We start from the raw sequence: 20,465 nt of genomic DNA on the forward strand, positions 1-20,465 counted from the left end.
TATCTATCTATCTATCTATCTATCTATCTATCTATCTATCTATCTATCTATTTATTTATTTTTAGGCAATTGGGGTTAAGTGACTTGCCCAGGGTCACACAGCTAGCAAGTGTCAAGCATTTGGTCTGAGGTCAAATTTGAACTCAGGTCCTCCTGACTTCAGGGCCAGTGCTCTATCCACTGTGCCACCTAGCTGCCCCTCCATCTCCATTTCTGATCTTACCTGCTTTGTTTCTCCTTAATCATCTTGCTGGCATACCCCTTGATCATTTTATTAATACTCAACTTTCTACAAATGTCAAATCAGTATAGCTCAGAACTCTCCCAGTCAAGAGATCCACAAGTTTCAGTCTCCTAGTAACTTAGATCACAGACTTGAGGCATTGTGCCAGGCTAAACAGTCTTTTTAAAATATTGTTTCATCATATCACTTCCATAGTTGTGCATAGAGCATGACCTGGATGCGTTGCCAACTTTTGAATTACTAAGCTGGTAAACTTGAAAGCAGATTTTTTTTACTCATTTCCAGGTTACCAGCTCCCAGTCAGGTATAGGGGCTTGCTAATGCTGCAAACCGTATAGCTCACTAGTTATAATGTAAGTTTATTTACCTCAAATTTTGTTGTTGTTTGGTCACATAGAGTTGGACATGACTGAATGACTGAACAAAAACAGTAACAGAAGTACACAGCTTCTGCTATCAAGGAGTGCCTATTCATGACCCAGGTAAAAGCAGCCTTTAGGAAGTTTTATTAGAAGCTATAGCCCAGTAGGAAAATAACTCCATCTCCTAGAAAAGCCTTCATCTGGGTTTCAAGACAATTCGCCTAAGGGAAATTAATTCAAACTTTGTAGGATTTGCATCAATCAGTTGCTAGTGTGTGCCAGGCACAGTGCCAAGCAACCAGAATACAAAAAGAGGCAAAAGACATTCTTTGCCCTTAAGGAGCTCATAATCTAAAGTGGGAGACAATTAGCAAAACAAATATGTACCAACAAGCTATATAGAGGATAAATAGCAAATCATTAAAAGGTGTAAGCACTAGAGGGGTTGGGGAAGGCAGAAGACAGGATTTAAGTTGAGACTTAAAGAAAACCAGGGCAGCCAAGTATTGAGTGTTAGGGATGGTTGGCTGCTGTCCTTTGTGCTTAAAGAGGACCAAAATGACAACACTATATTGGGGTCCAGGTACCATATGTCTGACTGTGGCTGATCAGATCAGAAGGCTCCACCACAGGTCGGGCATAAAAAGTCCACATGACCATTTGGGAGGGAGATATCTCTAAATTTCTGCATCTCACATTTCTTTTGAGTTACTGTATTTCTGCTTTGCCCTTTGATGTGGTCATGCCATGCTGGGAGGTACTGTGCCAGTGTCTCCCACATTTTACAATCATTTCCAAAATTCTACAAAGAGACCTCGAGAGTTTCCTTGTATTGCCTCTTCTGACCTCTGTGTAAGCATTTCCCTCCTATAAGTTCTCTGTAAAATCATCTTTTAGGCCAACATAGGTTTGGCATTCATACATGGCCAGCACTTGGGAGGCTGCTCTCTCTGCAAGAGAGTTTGAATGCTTGGCAGTTCAGCTCAAGAAAGCAACTCAGTGTTCAGTACCTTATCTTGCCAGGTATTATCTTCAGAATCTTCCTAAGACAGGGGCAGCTAGGTAGTGTAGTGGATAGAGTATTCATCCTGAAGTAAGGAAGACCTGAGTTCAAAGCCTGCCTCAAATTAGCTGTGTGACCCTGGGCAAGTCACTTAACCCTGATGGCTTCCCCGCCCCCCCAAAAAAACACCAAACACACAGACACACACACATAGAATATTCCTAGGACAATTCAAATGGAAACATTTCAGTTTCCTGGCATAGGCACTGGCAGACTTCCCAAATTTCACAGACATACAAAAATGAGGTCAGCATAACGGCTCTGTAGAGTTTCAAGTTTGGTAGGCAGCCTAACATCTCTTTTCCGCCCCCACACTTTCCTTTGGAGTCTCCCAAACACTGAACTATCTCTGGCAATGCATGCATCAACCTCATCATCTAGATATACAATCCTGGAAAGTATACTGCCAAGGCAAGTGAACTTCTTCACAGCATTCCAAGTTTTTCCATTTGCTGTAATCAGTGGTTTCATGTATATATGGTATGGTGCTAGGTGGTGAGGAACCTCTGTTTTCTTGGTGTTTATTGTCAAGTCAAGTGTTAGGGATACAAAAGGCAAAAACATTGCCCTTGCCCTCATGTTCTGTACATTCTAACAGGAGAGACAAGATATAAATAACTACACATTTATGATAAATATGGTATAAATAGAAGGGAATCTTAGAGGGAAAACACTAATAGTGGAAGGGTGAGGGGTTGGGGGTAGGGCAGGACAAAGTCCTGAAGAAAGTGGCATTTGAGTTCATGCTTCCAAAAAGCCAGAGAAGCCAGGAGGTACAGATGAGATGGTAGAATATTCCAAGAGACAGCAAATGAAGAAGATAGTCATAGAGCAGGGAGATACAGATTTGTGTGTGATAGCAAGAAGGCCACTACTTGTTGGGTAATAGAGTATGTGGCATGAAGAAGAGTTTAAAAAGACTGGAAAATAGTAAGGGCTTCAAAACCCAGATATTTTAGATGTGACCCTGGAGGTATTGAGTAAGAGTTTATTTAGCATGGTTGTGCCATGGGTGCATTTGATGAAAATCACTTTGGCAAGAGGGTGGAGGGGTAAGAGACTTGATTCAGAGAAACCAAACAGGAGGCTATTGATGTCATAAAAGCGTGCACCAGGGAGGAGAGAAGAGAACATATTGGAAAGGTGTGATGATAGAAGTTACTAGACAGCAATAGAATGGATATGTGGAGAGAGTGTGAATGAGGAGTTGAGGCTGACAATAACATTTTGAGTCTGAGTGACTGAGGGATAGTGATGTCATCAAAAATGAAAGAGAAATACAGAAGATGGACAATTCAAGAGACACAGATGACTCCTGTTGTACACAGTGAGTTTAAAATATGTACTGGATATTTCCGCAGCTAAGTGACAAAGGGTCAGGACTGGAGTCAGGAAGACTCATCTTCCTGAGTTCAAATCCAGCCTGAGACATTTACTAGCTGTGTGACCCTGGGCAAGTCACTTAACCCTGTTTACTTCACTTTACTCATATGTGAAATGAGTTGGAGAAGAAAATGGCAAACCACTTCAGTATCTTTGCCAAGAAAACTCGAAATAGGGACACGAATAGTTGGCCACAACTGAAAAACAACAATGGCCAAGATACCTATATAACACTGAAGATAGTTTTAGCTAAACTATATACTTACTTTAGATTCCAACAATTGAGTCTTTTTAGACTCAAGGAGGTGTGTTCTACCGAGGCCTGGACATTAGTCTCTGTTCCAAAGCTAATTAGATGTGTAACACTAAGTGGAAGCCATTCTCTTTTTTCATATTCTAGTTGTCCTTGTTGTTTAGTCGTGTCTGACTCTTCCTGACCCCATTTCAGGTTTTCTTGGTAAAGATACTGGGAAAAAAAGGAAACCAGAGTAGTTCGCCATTTCCTCCTCCCACTCATTTTACAGATGATGAAACTGAGGCAAACAGGGCTAAGTGACTTCCCCAGGGTCACACAACTAGTAAATGTCTGGGGCCAGATTTGAACTCAGATCCTCCTGAACCCAAGCCTGGCACTCTATCTACTTTTATATCCAACTGCCCCGAAGTGTCCTTAACCTTTTTTTTTTTAAACCTCTTACCTTTCTACCTAATAAGGTTAGTGAAAGGAATAAATAAGATAATTGATGTGAATGTGGATTTATACTCAGAAGATCTGGTTTCTAATCCTGTACCTGCCGCTTATTACTTAGGTGCCTGAGCAAGTCACAACCTCTCAGAATTTCAGTTTTCTTGTTTTCAGATTGAGGATATGATCTCAGAGGTCCCTTAAAGCTCTAAAGCTATGATCTATTATAGTATCAAAGTATATCAAAATGATTCAAAACTTTCTACTAACTTAAAGAAAAATATGTTTATGTTATATGCTTATATTTAATGAATGTCTCTTCTAAAAATATCCCTTTGATATGAAGAAAAATTTATATTCATTCTCAAAAAAATTAGAGATGTAGTCACATTTCCAAATTTAGGAAAATTTGCAGTTCATAGAAAGAGGTTAGAAACATCCACTTTTTAAATATTAATCTTTTCAAATAAAAATTTGAAAATAAAGGTTTTGACAGTTGTTTGTTTACTTATTTGTTCAAATGTGTGTCATATGAAATTCCAAAGGGGAATCTTTAACACTTTATTTTTCATTGTCAGAAGAAAACAAAAAAAAAATAATAGTTCCTTTTCATTTGAAATGCTTTATTAAAATAATGTTTATTTAAAATACTTGTTAAATTTTTAAGTAGCAAGTCACTGCTATGACATTTTGCTTTCCCCGCATTGGTGCTTTCTGATAATCTATTTGTCTTCTTAGTAAATTATTAACATGTGGTATGTCCTGAAATTCTATACTCCTTAAAATGATTGGTTTGGGATAACTGTTTTGCCTTTGTGTTTCTGTTTTCCAACATGGAATCTTACTAATGGAACAGATAATGATTTTGCTTAGTATTTCCTTTTGTTTTATTTGTCACCACAACTTCCATTGTGAATAAATGTTTAGGGGTAATTTTGTCTTTTAAGTATCATAAACAGTAACAAATGCTGTTTGATTCACTTACAAATTATGAGAGAGGAGCCATGAAATTTTCCTAACCTTTTCTGTAGCTCAATAAATCACAAACAGACATGAAAGTTAAGCACTGCTTCAGTGGAAAATCAGCAGACAGATGTAGCACACATTCCCCTCAAAATAATTCAGAACCTGTTTCAATTTATCAAATGCCTACTTTATCTGTCAAAACAATGTCCTTTCTCAAATAAAGGGCATTGTTTCTGCAGCTAGAAAAAGGTTCTGATGTATTGTTATCTGCAAATGGATGGTGGAATAATGGAACAACAGGCAGTGTTTCAAACTAAGAGATCAAAGGGCAGAATTCATTACAAATCTTGTTAAAATAAATGAGAGTAAGAGCATAATTTCAATAAAGACATTTATAGTCTTAAAACAATCTCCTTTTTTTTTTTTCAAAAGAAATCTTAAAAAAATTACTTGGGATCTCTCTTTAAAAAGAGTTTTTGATGCATTCCTCTCTGCTACTAGTGAAGTTCAAGATGCAAAGAAATAGATTTGCCAAACTCTTATGTCAGCTAAGCATCAGTCCTGCGTGCATTGCTGACACTGTAGAATTTTACTGCTGTTATTATTGAAGAACAGTTGTTATTTCTTCATATTTGCTGTGCATTTTCATGAGCACAATCATTTAGAAGAAAGGAAAAACCACTTGTTCAGGGAACACTTGACTCTAAAATTCTCTTTGCTATGAATAGTCAGTGGGAAATGAATATCCCAAATGATGACCAAGAATAAAGACTGCTTTATTACGAACAAACTGAGTTTTCTTAAAGTAAGATTTGTGGAAAATGTACACTAACTAAAACTGACATTTTATTCTTTTGTTAATTAGGATAGATTTGTTTCTTTGGAATTACTATGAGAATTTCAATGCAATTTTTTTTTTTGCCTTCCATTTGAAAAGGAAAGCATTACTGGGCTTTAAAGATTGCTTTGGCCCTTCCCCAATCAATTAGTAGCTTTTCAAACCTTTATAATGCTCACATACTTTCTTTAACCTCAGCATGTCAGATATTTATGAGGATTCCTGTAGCCAGTTTGATCTTGAGCTGAAATGTGACAATGTAAAGCTGATGTATCTGTCTTCCGCATGATTGCATGGTGCTCCTTTTCTATAAGCTATCATTTTTTAAAGATGCAACTATGACCTTTGTCAGTTGCTAAGGTTTCTTCCTTAGAACAGATCTATAATGCCATAGGACTCCTTTCTTTAAAAATAAAATTTCTCCTTACTACCTAGGAAAGTATAACCTTCCTAGGTATAATTGATAATTACAAACTTGTTCATGATTACCAGATACACTTCAGAAAACTTACACTTTATATTTTGTGTGTACATATACATATGTTTACATAATATTTGTAGTGCATATTTATGTGTGTATACATACATATATGATATAGACAGCTCCTTTTCTAAAAATTAATCAACAAGCATGTATTGAATACCTATAGCACTATAAATTTTATTCTAGAAACCAGATATAAAGAGACAAAAATCTCTCAGCCCCTCCCCTCAAGCAGATTACGTTCTACTTGAAATCATGTTTATTAGTTCTCTAATTAAATTAATTCTAATTAATTCTCTAATTAATTCTCTAATTAAAAAAAAAATGGGATGGGGGAATCAGAAGATATTTTTTGAACAATTTGTTTTCTTACCTTAGAGGTCAAACAAATTAAGGAGCAAAAGCCTTACTTTACAACTATAAGGGATGGATAACCTCACTCATAGTTTTTATTTATCTCCTGAAATTTGTGGGATTAAAAGAGGCTGGAGAAGGCTTCCAAAAAAAGATGGAATTTTTGTTGGGACTTCAAGGAAGTCAGTGAGGCCAATAGTCTAAGTGGAGGAGGGAGAGGATTCTAGCCATGCGGGGCAGTCAGAGAAAATGCCTGGAGCAGAGAGATGGAGTACCTTGTTTTTGGAACAGCCTAGAGGCCAAAGTCACTGGATGGAGGACAAATTTGTGAGGAGTAAGGTGTAAGAAGACCGGGGACGCAGAAGGAGACTAGGTGATGCAGGGCTTCGAATACTAAACAGAGCATTTTGTATTTTATCCTGGAGGTGATAAGGAGCCAGTAGAGTTTACTGAGTGGAGTGACATGATCTGACCTGTGCTTAAAAAAAAAATCACTTTAAGGGGCAGCTAGGTGGCACAGTGGGTAGAGCACTGGGCCTGTAGTCAGGAGGACCTGAGTTCACTTCTAGTCTTAGACCAGACACTTGACACTTACTAGCAGTGTGACCCTGGGTAAGTTACTTAACTCCAATTGCCTCACAAAAAAAAAAAATCACTTTAATCTCTAAATGGGGGGTGGATTGGAACTATCATTATTGATCTTAGAACCTGACATTAATATCCCTAACACTGAAGTAAAACCAAGTATTTGTTGTTACCCATTTAAAGCCTCCTCATCCGATGTTTCATCTTTTAAGGGTATGGCCAACAACACAAAATATGTAACATCTTGAAGATGAAGCATGTGAACCTCATGGTTATCTTGAGTAGTTCTGTACCGAGTGATAGAGGGCAAACCTCAAGGTCAGAACACCCTGGGTTCAAGACCTGCCTCCGACTCCTATTGGCAGTGTGTCTCTCAGGGCCCCGGTTAACTCTCTAAATCTATAAAATGTAGAATAATTGACAGCATGCTTGGAAGAGGAAATTTCTCCTCCTGAAAGCTCCCTGCAGCCCTGAAATCAGAGGCTTAGAACACCTGGGCTACTCTCCTTTCCTGCTCCTCAATTTTATAAATGCAATCACGGTGTTCATAGATATTTGCTAAGGATGGAGGAGCAAGCAAATGTAAGAGCTTATTTAATGTGAAGAAACTTTGGAGGTAGAAAGTACGCATATCCTCATATCTGATGAATATGAAGAGAAAATCAAAGCCCCCCAAAAGAAAGCAAACACAACAACTGATATGAAGATTTGAAACACAAATGAAAGTTACAGCAAATGTTAAGTCAATCATTTTTTCCCAGAATATATAATGTAAGTGTGGTAGAAAATTAAAATGATTTCTAGTGTGCAAATTACAGTATTTTAAACCAAAGGTATCTTTAAGCACCATTTTAATCTTTGCTATATTTTACCAACAGTACTTTAAAATTCATATTTCAGTGTTGGCATATTTCACATAAAGAAAATGGACTGTTGTAATCCTTTGCTTGCTATTTTCATTCAATTAGCTCTATCTTTCTTTTTCTTAGTAAACAAGATGGCAATTTACTCAAAGTCAGACCATTATAACATACATCAGCCAGAGTCAAATAAACACAACTAAGTTCATCCAGTACCTTTTAAAGTCAAACAATTTTAAATAAAAGCAAACATGAAATAACTAGTCTTTCCCTGTGGAATATGACTGTTGACAGAAAAAAGATAAAAACGTAAGAATGGTTTGAATTTGTAAGGAAGTTAAATAATTCAGGAAATGTTTTATTAGCTGATAGCAAAAAGGACAGGATTTGGATCTTTGCATTATGAAGTAATAAAAGAATAAAATATGTGCTATATGGCATATTTGACAAAACTCTTCCTAACTGTACTCAAATTTCACAAGGTGGTTGAAAACCACACTCTTATCATACCTTCCCAACAATACAATTCTGTTTAATTATCTCTTTAGTTTTAAATGTTAGATTTCACAGAGGTGAAAGAAAAATAAAGTTGTCATTACTTATTTTTAACAAAGTTTGTGGTTTACATTTTCAACACACTTTAACAGAAATGAAAAGGAAGCAGAATCTCAAACCCACAAATAGATATATTCTCGATCCTTGAAAGATTTTTTTTTTGTTGTTGTTTGGAATCTCCAGGTTGACCGTTGTATTTTTAACACGCACAGACACGTGCGCGCGCACACACACACACACACACATTGCTTACTGAGAATTTGTGGGGAAAATTGCCTCTCCCAAATATAATACACACACACTGTATATACATATATGTGTGCACATATCTATACATAGGTATAGATATGTGCACATATTTTGTATATATACACATATATCTATTCATATATAGATATATAGATATATATAATTTTGTACATATGCTAAAGTGCTTGGTATGGTAGTCAACATTAGAAAATTTGGAGTAAAAGAAAAACCTAAAAAAAAAACTATTTGCTTGGGGAAATAAATAAAACATCTATTTACAATGTTATTACTTTTACTGTTGCAAATATTTTATGCTAATTACATTTTTTTTTCTTAAAAGAAAGGTCAATGTTTATTCTATGAGGCTGGCACTTTCTTCCCTAGATGGCTCATTAAGAGATAAATAGAGTCATGCATAGTAAGATATATGTGCTTTAAGAACCATATATCTTATATTTAAATAAAGTATAGCCTTTTGGGGAGCCATGTTTATTCACTACAGACTGGCACTGTGCCTTATACATAGTAGGTTTTCAATAATTATTGGTTGAATTGAAGACCTGAGCCTACCACTACCACTTTAATTATTTTTACCTCCAAAAAAATAGTTATCTAAACACTTCAGATGTATGAGTTTTTCACAGAGCTATGTGCATTTTCAATCATGAAAATCATCAGTTCCCTTTGGATGACACCATAAGAAATGATAAAGGGAGATGAGTCAAAAGGCCAGAATCAGTTATGCTATAAAAGCATCACCATTTTACTTTCTAGGTTGTCACCAATATTTTGGAAGGAAGCATTTCAGGAGAATTATAATTAAGGTGGTAGTAATATAACCCTTTACCTATCTCTAGTGCCAATCCCAAAGGGACCTTAAAAATCTAAATGATAGAGGTAAGGCCAAAATGCATTCCAGATCATGGAGGCTACAAAGACATGAAAACAAAATGTTGTGTGGGAGATGATGGGGAGGGTGGTGATGTAATAAGCCTGAAAGGTAGGCTGGAGTCAGGTTATAAAGGGCTTTAAATGCCAAGCAGCAGAGTTTGTATTTAAACATAGAGGTAATAGGGAGTCATTGGAGTTTGAATAAACAGATCAAACCTTCAATAATATAACTCTTGCAGGTGTAGAGAGGATGGATTGGAGAGGGGAGAGAGTTGAGGTAGCAAGAATAATTAGAAGAAAGTTACAATAAACTAGTTGAGAGGTGAAAAGGGTGTGAATGAAGTGGTAGTAGCTGAGTGAGTAGAAAGAAGCAAAAGGTGTAAAAGAGATCAGGACTTAGTAACTGATTGACTATTTGGGGTAAAGATGAGGGAGGAGTAAAGAATCATTCCAAGGTTTCCAACCTGAGTAGCTGGAACAATGGTGATTCTCTTGACAAAAATATGGTAGCTAAGAAGAAGGATGAGTTTGGGAAGAATCCTATTACTCTAAATAAGAAAAAGCAGATTAAAAATCTAATAACATATATGGTAATGACTACAAAAATCACTGTGATGGGACAATTAAAATAGGCTGTATAATGGTGCATGGGATTGTGACATGACATATACAAATGATACTCAGAGCTACTTAGAATCTACCTGAAGACAGAAATCTTTGAAGGGGTAGGCATATTTTGCTGTCTTAAAGTATTTATTTTGAACTATTTTAAACTATTATTTGAGTATTAAACTACTTTTGGTATTATGTCCATTTCAACTGGCAATTTTTTTTAACCTGAGGTAGATTTTACATGGAATATCAAGCAAGCAGGTTAATGATTAGCTAAGCTAAGCCTCAACAATGGGCCATGGACTCCTTCACCAAAAACCTGGCAGTTTTTCAAGATGACTTTCATTTAGTCTAACTACATTTCTCATCAACATTTTTTATTCATTCAAGAGTTTCCAAATACCATTCAATATTCAAATCTCTGGTAATGTCATTAATGGATTTTTCTTTCTAGACAACAATGGCACATATAAGATAATGTCAAAATTGTTACCAAACCATGTGTTCCTCCATTAAAAAAAATTACCCAGTGTGTCAAATTCTTATTTAATATGTTCCTTTGGTTTATAAAAATGTAATTCAACAAGTATTTATTAAGGATCTATTGTGTACTGTTTCTTTTTTTATGCTTGTTTGTAAACCAATTAATAAATTCAAATGAGAAAATGTGTGATTAAGTGTAGTAAGCATACTTGTTTATTTTTAAAATAATCCTCATCAATTTTATTCCAGTCCCCCCTCCCAAATAATCCCTTTCCTGGTCTACGTTAGCCTACAAACTAATAACTCAAGACAAGGTCAGGATTTCAATAGTCAAACAATGTGCTTGCAATATATGGAACCTGAAGGGTTGATCTCATAGTAGAGTAGGAGGGTGGGAGCCTAGCCACCCCAAAACCATGGAGAAGTCAATAAAGCAACGTCATATTTTCGTTCCCTGGTGCATGACTGTGGTCCAGAGAAGTACACACACACACACACACACACACACACACACAAATGAAGTAGAAAATCTGTCTATAGTACAGTTCTTTGCCTGCCAACTAAGACCAAGCTGAGGCGGGGGGGTAGGGCTAGAACACCACCTCTGTGACTAAAATGCTAAAAAAGTGCAGACACTACAGAAGTGAATAATAATAATAATAATTATACTGTCTAAAACTTAGATTACATTGTAAGGCTTGCAAAGGACTTAACATACATTAACTCATTTGATCTTTCAATAATCCTGCATTGTTATTATTATTTTCCCACTTCCCAGTGAAGAAACTGAGGCTGAGAGAAATTGAATTCATTGCCACATGCTGCCTCTAGTTCAGGCATACTGCAGACATTTTTCAAAGTCCTCCTGACCTTGAAACATGAGTTTTCTGGGAATTTGTTCCCTTTGACCATTCACTTGCCCCCTTTTTGTTTTTTGCCAAATGAAAAGCCCCTCATCTTCTGAGTGTATTCGATCTATTAATCAATGGTCATTTACTATGTGCCAGGAATTGTGCTAAGCTCTGGACCCAGATTTTTTTTAAACGAAGCCATCTCTATTCTCAATTTTGAAATCTATTGAGGGAGATGACATATACATATTAGTGTTCAGAGACTAAATATATAAAGAGTAAATTCAAAATAAATACAAGGGAGTAAGAAAAGGGATACAAAATGAAGATTTTCCCATTTATTAATTCATTCCCATTCCTGGGTTATTTTAATCCTGAATAAGTGGTTAACTTTTAAAATACATATTCCTTGTTCTGGTCTGTCCATAAGAAGCTATGATTGAGGTCAGGTATGATTTGGAAATTCTTGGCATATCTGGAATGGGAGCTCAAATTAATTGAGGTATTCATCCATAGTATCTCTATACAGAACCCAAGAATCAGTGGAAATTCTGAAGGAAGGAGAAACCCAGTTACAATTGATTAAGTATTTTAAAGAGCAAATTTTAAGTTACCCTAGAAAATTCCCTAACTTTTATTCAGAGATGGTGACAGTGGCATTTGAATTTTTAATTGAGCTGATGAATGACAATTAAAACAGTATAAATATAATTCAACAAAAGGAGTATAAGATATTATATATATATAAATGGTATATGTAAGAACAGAAAAAATCACAGAAAGATATTTTCAGTTTAGATTATAATGGTTCTGCTTAGTTATGTGAACTTAAATCATTATACAATAGAAGAAAAAATAATATTCACAAACATAAAGTAAGCATGGATAGTTTTTATTATCCCTAAAACATTTCAGGCCAATTTGACCACCAAAATACAGTGTTAACAAATGTAATTGACTGTATAAATATAAAACAAATACTAATAAAACAAATCAAAAATTCCTAAAGATCAATTTGAAATCTACATGCCATTTAATTTGATGGAAAAATAAACAAACATCTCAAGAGGGTTTTTTCCTTCCCCCCCCCAAAAAGTTCAGAAAACAATAGAGAATGTGGAATTCCTAGCAGAATCTGGCAGACATATTTCTTCCAAAGCCATACTATTCATGACACTAAGTACTGTAGTATTTGAAAAGATATACAGTAGAAGTGATTGCTTAACGACAACTTTAAAGTGAAAAATGTCTTGCCTAATTAAAAAAAGTGATAATTAATGGCATCCATTTTGAACTCTTCAACAGTTCTTATCCACTTTGAGTTACAAATCAAAATCTAGAAATGTCTTGCTCCTGATACGTGTGTGCTGAATGGCATTAGTTTCATCAGTGAAATGTTTAATTCAGTGAGGCACTATGAAATCTCATTCAAGCTTCTTGGTCTTTGGCAATAAGCAGAACCATCATCAGGCCATGGCTGATCAGGATGATTGCCACAGTCCCTATGCTTTTAGGGTACCCTATGCTAGTGTAGCAATAGTTCAGTTGTGGAGTGATTTAAGGAGACAATGCAGGATAGATGTGGGATGGGGAAGAGAATGTGGTGCTTCTGTCTCTTCCAAAAATAAAATAAAATAAAATAAAATAAAATACAGTGTAAAGTGGGAAATATCAGTCAATTATGGCATATACCTGCTATTATTATGCTGTAGAAAATGATACATATCAGTAAATATGAGAAACATGGGAAGATTTGCATGAAATATGTAAGAACAGAAAAGTCACAGGGTTAATAGACTATGAAGAAAGGTCATTTCAGCTTATGCTAATTTCTGCTTTGTTGTTGTTGAGTTGTTTTCAGTTGTGTCCAACTATTCATAACCTTATTTGGGGTTTTCTTGGCAGATACTGGAGCGATTTGCCATTTCCTTCTCCAACTCATTTTGCAGATAAGGAACTGAGACTTACACAGGATCACATAGCAGTAAATGTCTAAAGCCAAACTTGAACTCAGGTCTTCTATTGAGCTGCCTAGTTGCCCTTCTGCTTAGTTATGTGAAGTCAAATGATGATATAATACATAAAAAATTCATTAAAAAAGTGAGAGTAAAGAAAACAGAACTAGGAGAACAGTTGTCAAAATGACCATATGATATAAATGAAAACAATAGTTAAATGCAGTGACACTCACTAATTATAATGGTCTATCTAGGATATAGAAAACAGAGTATGAAACATATTTCTCTGCTCTCAGAAGCTAGGTAGTCAAGTTCTCCATGGATGTTGAACATAGCATGTGTTAATAAACAATCAACCTGATTGGTTTTACATAATTGTTTTACTTTGCTATAAGGGAAAGTCTGTGTATATATGCATGCATTCATATGGGTGCATATGCATGCATATATACATATACACATACACACAGATATAACTATATATCTATATTTGGTTTAATACTTAAGATATCCATCATTTCTTCCATCTATTGCTGTAGATCCTAACACATTTTACATCCTAGTATATGTGTTCATGAGTCGCTACAGTAAAAAAAAAAAATATTCATCTTGTGATAATCATCCCTTTGGTGATGAATCACTGAAATGAGCAAGCGTGGTTCTTGGTTGATGAACTAAAAGTACAAACCTTTCCTACTGGGTAGGACCTGCTAGTACTTGAGCTCTGTTGTCCTACCCTGTGAGAACCTTTTGCATCTCCATGCCAAGTTGAGACATTGGAGTAGGAGTTTCATGGAGGACCAAATAAATATATTTGGTTGAAATGTAATAAAAAGAAAATAAAATATATCTCTTAATGAATTTGCCTTGAGGTCTATTAGAAATAGCTCTTTTTTTTCAATTTTTATTTGTTCAAAAGAGGAATATAAAAACAGTGAAATAAACCTTTCTTTTGATTAAATCCTAGCAAAATTAAGTTAATTAATGTTAAAAGTTAATGTACTGGGAAAAAATCAACACAAAGCAGAGAACCTTAGGACTTAAATAGACAATTAGAGATTTACTACCCTTACTTTCTTATTTTATAGACAAATACCCTGATCATCAAAGAGGTAAAATAACTTGTTCAAGGTCACACAATTCTTAACGTTTATTCTGAATTTTAGTCTCTGATAATTGAAATGGAATAATGCCAAAAGATGAGGCCATAATGACTGATGAATGACATTCTAGCATGTGCAGGTCAAGTATTGTAGTGTTTTGCACTTTTTTTTTCCTAAACACACTTTATAGTCACTTTTTTAGTGATTAATCTTTTGATTATAGCTACTCATGATATTCAAATGTACATTGAAATCTGTCCAAAAAAAATCAAAATACTGTATTTTTGAATCTAATATTAATAGCCTTTTGATTTCTTTCCAATTTTTCTTTCCTTATTCAGATTAAGATAAAAAGTGAATTCCACTAGCGTATGTGTATAAACACACATTCAATATTCATTTCTATATGTGTGGGTATATCTATACACACATATATATGAGCTAATATTTTTGGTATTCATATTATAAGTCGGCTTCTATAATATTTAAAGCTACTTAAAAGTGAAAATTAAAGTGATACCATGGCATTTCCTATGAAGTGAGAACATAATTCAAATAGAAGTGGTGTTAGATAGTTGGGATACTCTCTGCCATCTTTGTTAGAAGAGAAAGAAGCTTAGCTCACTTAGTTAGACCTAGTAATATTTAACATTTGACAGAATAGATGTTACCATAAACAGGTATGATGCCTGAATTGTAGCATTACTGTCACCCATGTAATATTTGCAGAGTTTGCAGAATAGCAAGAGGCTCAAATGGGTATGAATCTCTTTGATTTCTAAATGAAAACATAATTGATATATGAACTAGAGTTTGAAAAGCTACATAATATAAAGCATTTTTAGTCCTTAGACTAATGCAGGTTTTAAGGGAAGATGAGGGAGCTAGACTACGATTCACTGACTTCCCATCCCGGTGATGTCCCTGCCTCTGATTTCACTAATGGCTTTGAAAAAAGAGAACACATCATTTATTTAGGGTGCTAACTCTATGGAGAACTGGTCAACTTCCCCAAATGAACAGAAGTACAGGAGAAAATCTTGTGCAGGTGGATCAGTATTCTGACATCCTATTCAGACATTTCCAATACAAGAAGATGGCTCTAGAAACTGTCTATCATAGATCTCTGAGGTAAAGTCAAAACATTTGTTCTCTGAGACAGTGTCAACCAATGAACAGAAGAATTATTTTATATTAGGATATTGAAGAGACCGAGCATAGATGTGAATATGGGATTCTTCTTCACTTCTGTGCTTGTAGTCAGACACAAAAGCGGCAGTCAAACTGAAGGGTTTTTTGCTCCTTTGTTTGTTTTTCCCCAAGTCCATAGTGTTGTTGTTCAGTTGTCTTCAGTCATTTTCCAATCTTTATCACCCCATTTGGAGTTGTCTTGGCAAAGATACTAGAGTGGCTTGCCACTTACTTCTCCACAAGTACACAGTGCTTAAACTATATATACATATATATATATATATATATGTGTGTGTGTGTGTGTGTAAGTATATGTATACATACATATGTATACTTATATGTACATGCATACATACATGTATACATATATAAATGTGTATATATGTATATATAAATGTGTGTATACATACACATACATATATATATATACACATCTACACACCCAAACATGCAAAATGTGTGTATGTATATACATATGTGTGTGTGTGTATATATATATATATATATATATATATATATATATATCAACCTTTAATAGAAGATGCCTATAATGATAAGTATTTCTTCCTCCATAGTTTCATCTATTCCCTGACTTCTCTAATAGCATTCAATATTATCCTTTCAGTGTATGGTAAGAGTTTCCTCATTTTATGAAACTGAAATCATAGCTCCAGTCTCGCCTATCCTTGTCTGTCAGCATTAAGTTACCGAATAGTGTGAAAAGAAGAAGAAGAAGAAGTAGAGAAAGAAGAAGAAGAAGAAGAAGAAGAAGAAGAAGAAGAAGAAGAAGAAGAAGAAGAAGAAGAAGAAGAAGAAGAAGAAGAAGAAGAAGAAGAAGAAGAAGAAGAAGAAGCAGCAGCTTGGGTTTTATAGTATTCTAAGCTCAAACTGAGGCACTAGTACGTAATAGCACCTGAAAAAAGAGAGGCTATTCACCACTTCATTTTGAGGTATAGTGTTCAGAATACAGAGATTGACAGCTCTTCCATACTCTGCCCTGGTGAGACTACGCCCTGAGTATTCATCTTTTGTTCTAGTTGCCTTGTGTTGTTGTTGAGTCATTTTCAGTCATGTCCAACTCTTTGTGACCCCATTTGGGGTTTTCTTGGCAACAATACTGTAGTGGTTTGCCATTTCTTTCTCCGGTTCATTTTACAAAAGAGGAAACGGAGGCGAGCAGGGTCAAGTGATTTGCCCAGGCTTATACAGCTAGAAAGTATCTGAGACCAGATTTAAACTTGGGAAGATAGGCTTGGTGCTCTATCTACTGTCCCACCTAGCTGCCTTGACACATTTTGGAGAAGACATCTGTGAATTGGATCATGTCCAGAAGAGAATTGCTGTGCTGTTGTTATGCTGTGCTTCGCTATATTATGTTCTATCAAGTCAAGTTATGCTATGGGTCCAGATGAGGGTTGTTATGTTGTGTTGTTGTGTTATATCACATCTTGTCATGTTATTTTTTGTAGTATACTAATTGTACCTCATTACATCATATAAATCTGTGCATAAATACATATGTGTATGTAGGTATTTGACCCAAACATGTGGTTTCATCAATGTGGGCAGCTCTCAGTGTGGAAACTGCCTACATAGAAAAATCCTCTTTGTTTATAGTCTTAGAGAATTGCCAGGAAAACAAAAATATCATTCTTGACCATGGTAACCCAGCTAGTATATCAAGGACAGAACTTGAACCCACGTCATCCAAACTCTAAGATCAGCCCTCTATCCACTCCAGGGAACAAATCACCTTATTAAAAGGAAAATTTTGTTGTAGAACTTGGACACATTCAAAAGGCCTCACCCAAGAACTGAGAAGGTCACAGGTGGCCTAGAGGCAGCAGGTTCCCTACCCCTGCAACTATATCATATTGCCTTTCTCTATACACAATCTATTATACACCTGCACTGGGAGTTTAGGTGAAACATTTCACTTAGGAACCCAGAGAAAGAATCTTGTAGTTAAAGGTGATTTCGCAGGTTGATCATTCAGTAGACTAAGTGGCCTGAGAAGTAATTTTTACTGAGTTACTGAGAAGTAACTACAAGATTCTTTCTCAGGACTCCTAATTGAGGTACTTCTCTCTTCTACTACATTCCACTTCTGAATAGTTTTAACTGGTAAGAAGTTTTTCTTTACATCAAGCCTAAATCTGTCTTCCTGTAACTTTCACCTTTTGCTCCTAGGTGTACCAGCTAGAGAAAAGTCATATATTTAAAATTGGGCATACTTGAAAAAGTCATTAATTGCAACAATATCCCAAAGGGGTTCAGTTTAACCAAGAAGTGGGCATGGAATCTCCATCTAAAAGGCAATGACAATGTTAGAAATTTTAAGTGAGCCTGATAACTGAGAACTAAAAGTGCTATACCCCTTGTTCTGCGGTATATTCAGAATAAATGGATAGAACTATGTTGCCCCTAAGCTAAGGGAGAATTATCTATATCAGATTGAGAAATGGAGCAGATTTAAGGAAGAATATGATTTTATCCCCAAAGAGCAAGATTAAATCTTTCAATGTCAGAGAAGAAATTGTATATATCATATATGTATGTATATATGTGTATATACATATACACACATATATTACATGTATATACACATACATGCACATATACATACAGATACATATGTCTAGATACTGGATTGAGCAACAAGGTCTTAAATGGAAATAAGCCAATAGAAGCACAGATTCTAATCCAGGTTTTCAACTTTTCTAGTGTGGCACAGGCAGCTTTTCTGGATCAATAAATCAATAAACACTGATAAATGCTATGGGCCAGGAACCATGCTAAATGCTAGATGGATGTTAGCCACCAAGAAAAGACCAATACAAGTTCTTCCCAAGAACTCTAAGAGAAAGGACAGAGAATGAATTATGGCGATTAGAAAAGAACCATGGACTTCCCATTTGAGACAAGCACAGTAGATACTATAAAAGGAAAAAATACATATATATATATATATATAAATACTATACTCGATTTTTTCAAGCATATCTGCCAGAACCTATTTAATTCAACATTAATTTAATATCTAAGCATTTCTAAACTTAGAAAGAGAAATATCCAAACCACCATTGTTCCCCTATGCCCCCAAGCACTTGAACATAACTCTTATGTTTTTGTTGTTCAATTGTTTCAGTCATATCCGACTGTTCATGACTCCATCTGGGGTTTTCTCAGCAAAGACACTAGAGTGGTTTGTCATTTCCTTTTCCTGTGGATTAGGCAATTGAATTAGGCAAACAGATGTTAAGTGGCTTGCCCAGGGTCACACAGCTAACAACTGTCTGAGGACAGATTTGAACTCAGGACTGCCTGACTCCAGCTCTGGCATTCTCTCTACTCCACCACGTAGCTAACCCCAATAACTCTCTACTCCAAGACAATTTGAAGTAACATTTGCAGAAATCTTAAAGGTGGAAAATATAATAACATGTTAATATACAGTTTGAGGTCAACATTCTAAAAATACTAAACACTACTCAGTCCCTTTCCTTAAATGTTCTTCTAGAGTAATCAAAAAAAAAAATTGTTCCCTAAGACTGACATATTGCTCCTTTCTCAAAGGAGAAAGGTGCCAGTCCCTTTGGAGATTTGACCCTCTAAGATGGGTCAATAGGCCTCACCTCAGGGGAGGGAATGGTACTGGAGGGAAGACTAGAATTATTCTTTGTTCAAAGTCTTCATTCCCACCCTTAATCCATTTCCCTTAGAAAGGTACTTTGTCTTCCAACTAATTCACTTTCAAAAAAGTAAATCTAGAAAGGGCATTTAGACCAGAGAAAATATTACTTCTAATATTTTCAGTTTTACTAAGAAAAAAAAGAGGTTTTAAATATGCACACCCTAACACCTCTTGTCTTGTCTATACTATTTCAATAGCCTACTGGATGGTATTCCTGTCACAACTCTTTCCCCACCCCACTCCATCCTCCACTCAGCTGCCAAAGTGATTTTCCTAAAGTTTTTTTTTCCCCTTAAAAAACCAGAGAACTTGGTTTGAATCCTGGCTCTAACACTGACTAGTTTTGTGACCATAGAGAAAAGATTTGGCCTTCCTGCTCCTTAGTTTTCTTATCTCTAAAAAAAAAAATAATGTTATTTAAACTTGCTACTACAAAGAATTGTTATGGCAAAAGCACAAACTTTTACTTGGTCAGGTATAGAAGCAGAGAATTTTAGAAGAGATCATTCACTGCTGAATTATTTGGACTAAATGAATTTGTATAAATCACTTAATCAATAAGTATTTATTAAGCACATGCTACATGTCAGGCAAGGTGCTAGGTGCTGGGCATACAAAGACATAAATGATATAATCCCTGCATTCAAACTCTCTGGACCTCAGTTTCTTCAAATAAAATTAATATGTTGGTCTACATGACCACCCCACCAAAGTACCTTGCAGTTCTGACATTCAATGACTTTGAAATAAGCTCTCTCAGTGCCTACATGTGAAAGCTCATCAACCTTCTGGACCTGTTAGGAATACATTTCTCAGAGGAAGAAGTAGTTACATCTTAAATATGCATTGAAACAAGAAATGTCATAGATACCCTTTTTAAGCACTGTGGAGACATACAAAGAAGAATAAGACACGTCCCTCCACTCAAGAGCTTATCATTTAAATGGAGAAATAAGACAAATTGAAGAAAAATGAGGCAGCAACTAAAAGATTAAAACAATGACTCAAGACTGTATTTAACATTTAAAAAAATTATAACCATGTGTCATCCTCC

Source organism: Vombatus ursinus, unplaced genomic scaffold (genome assembly GCF_900497805.2).
Source record: "Vombatus ursinus unplaced genomic scaffold, bare-nosed wombat genome assembly UNPS02014942.1, whole genome shotgun sequence".
NCBI lineage: Eukaryota > Metazoa > Chordata > Mammalia > Diprotodontia > Vombatidae > Vombatus > Vombatus ursinus.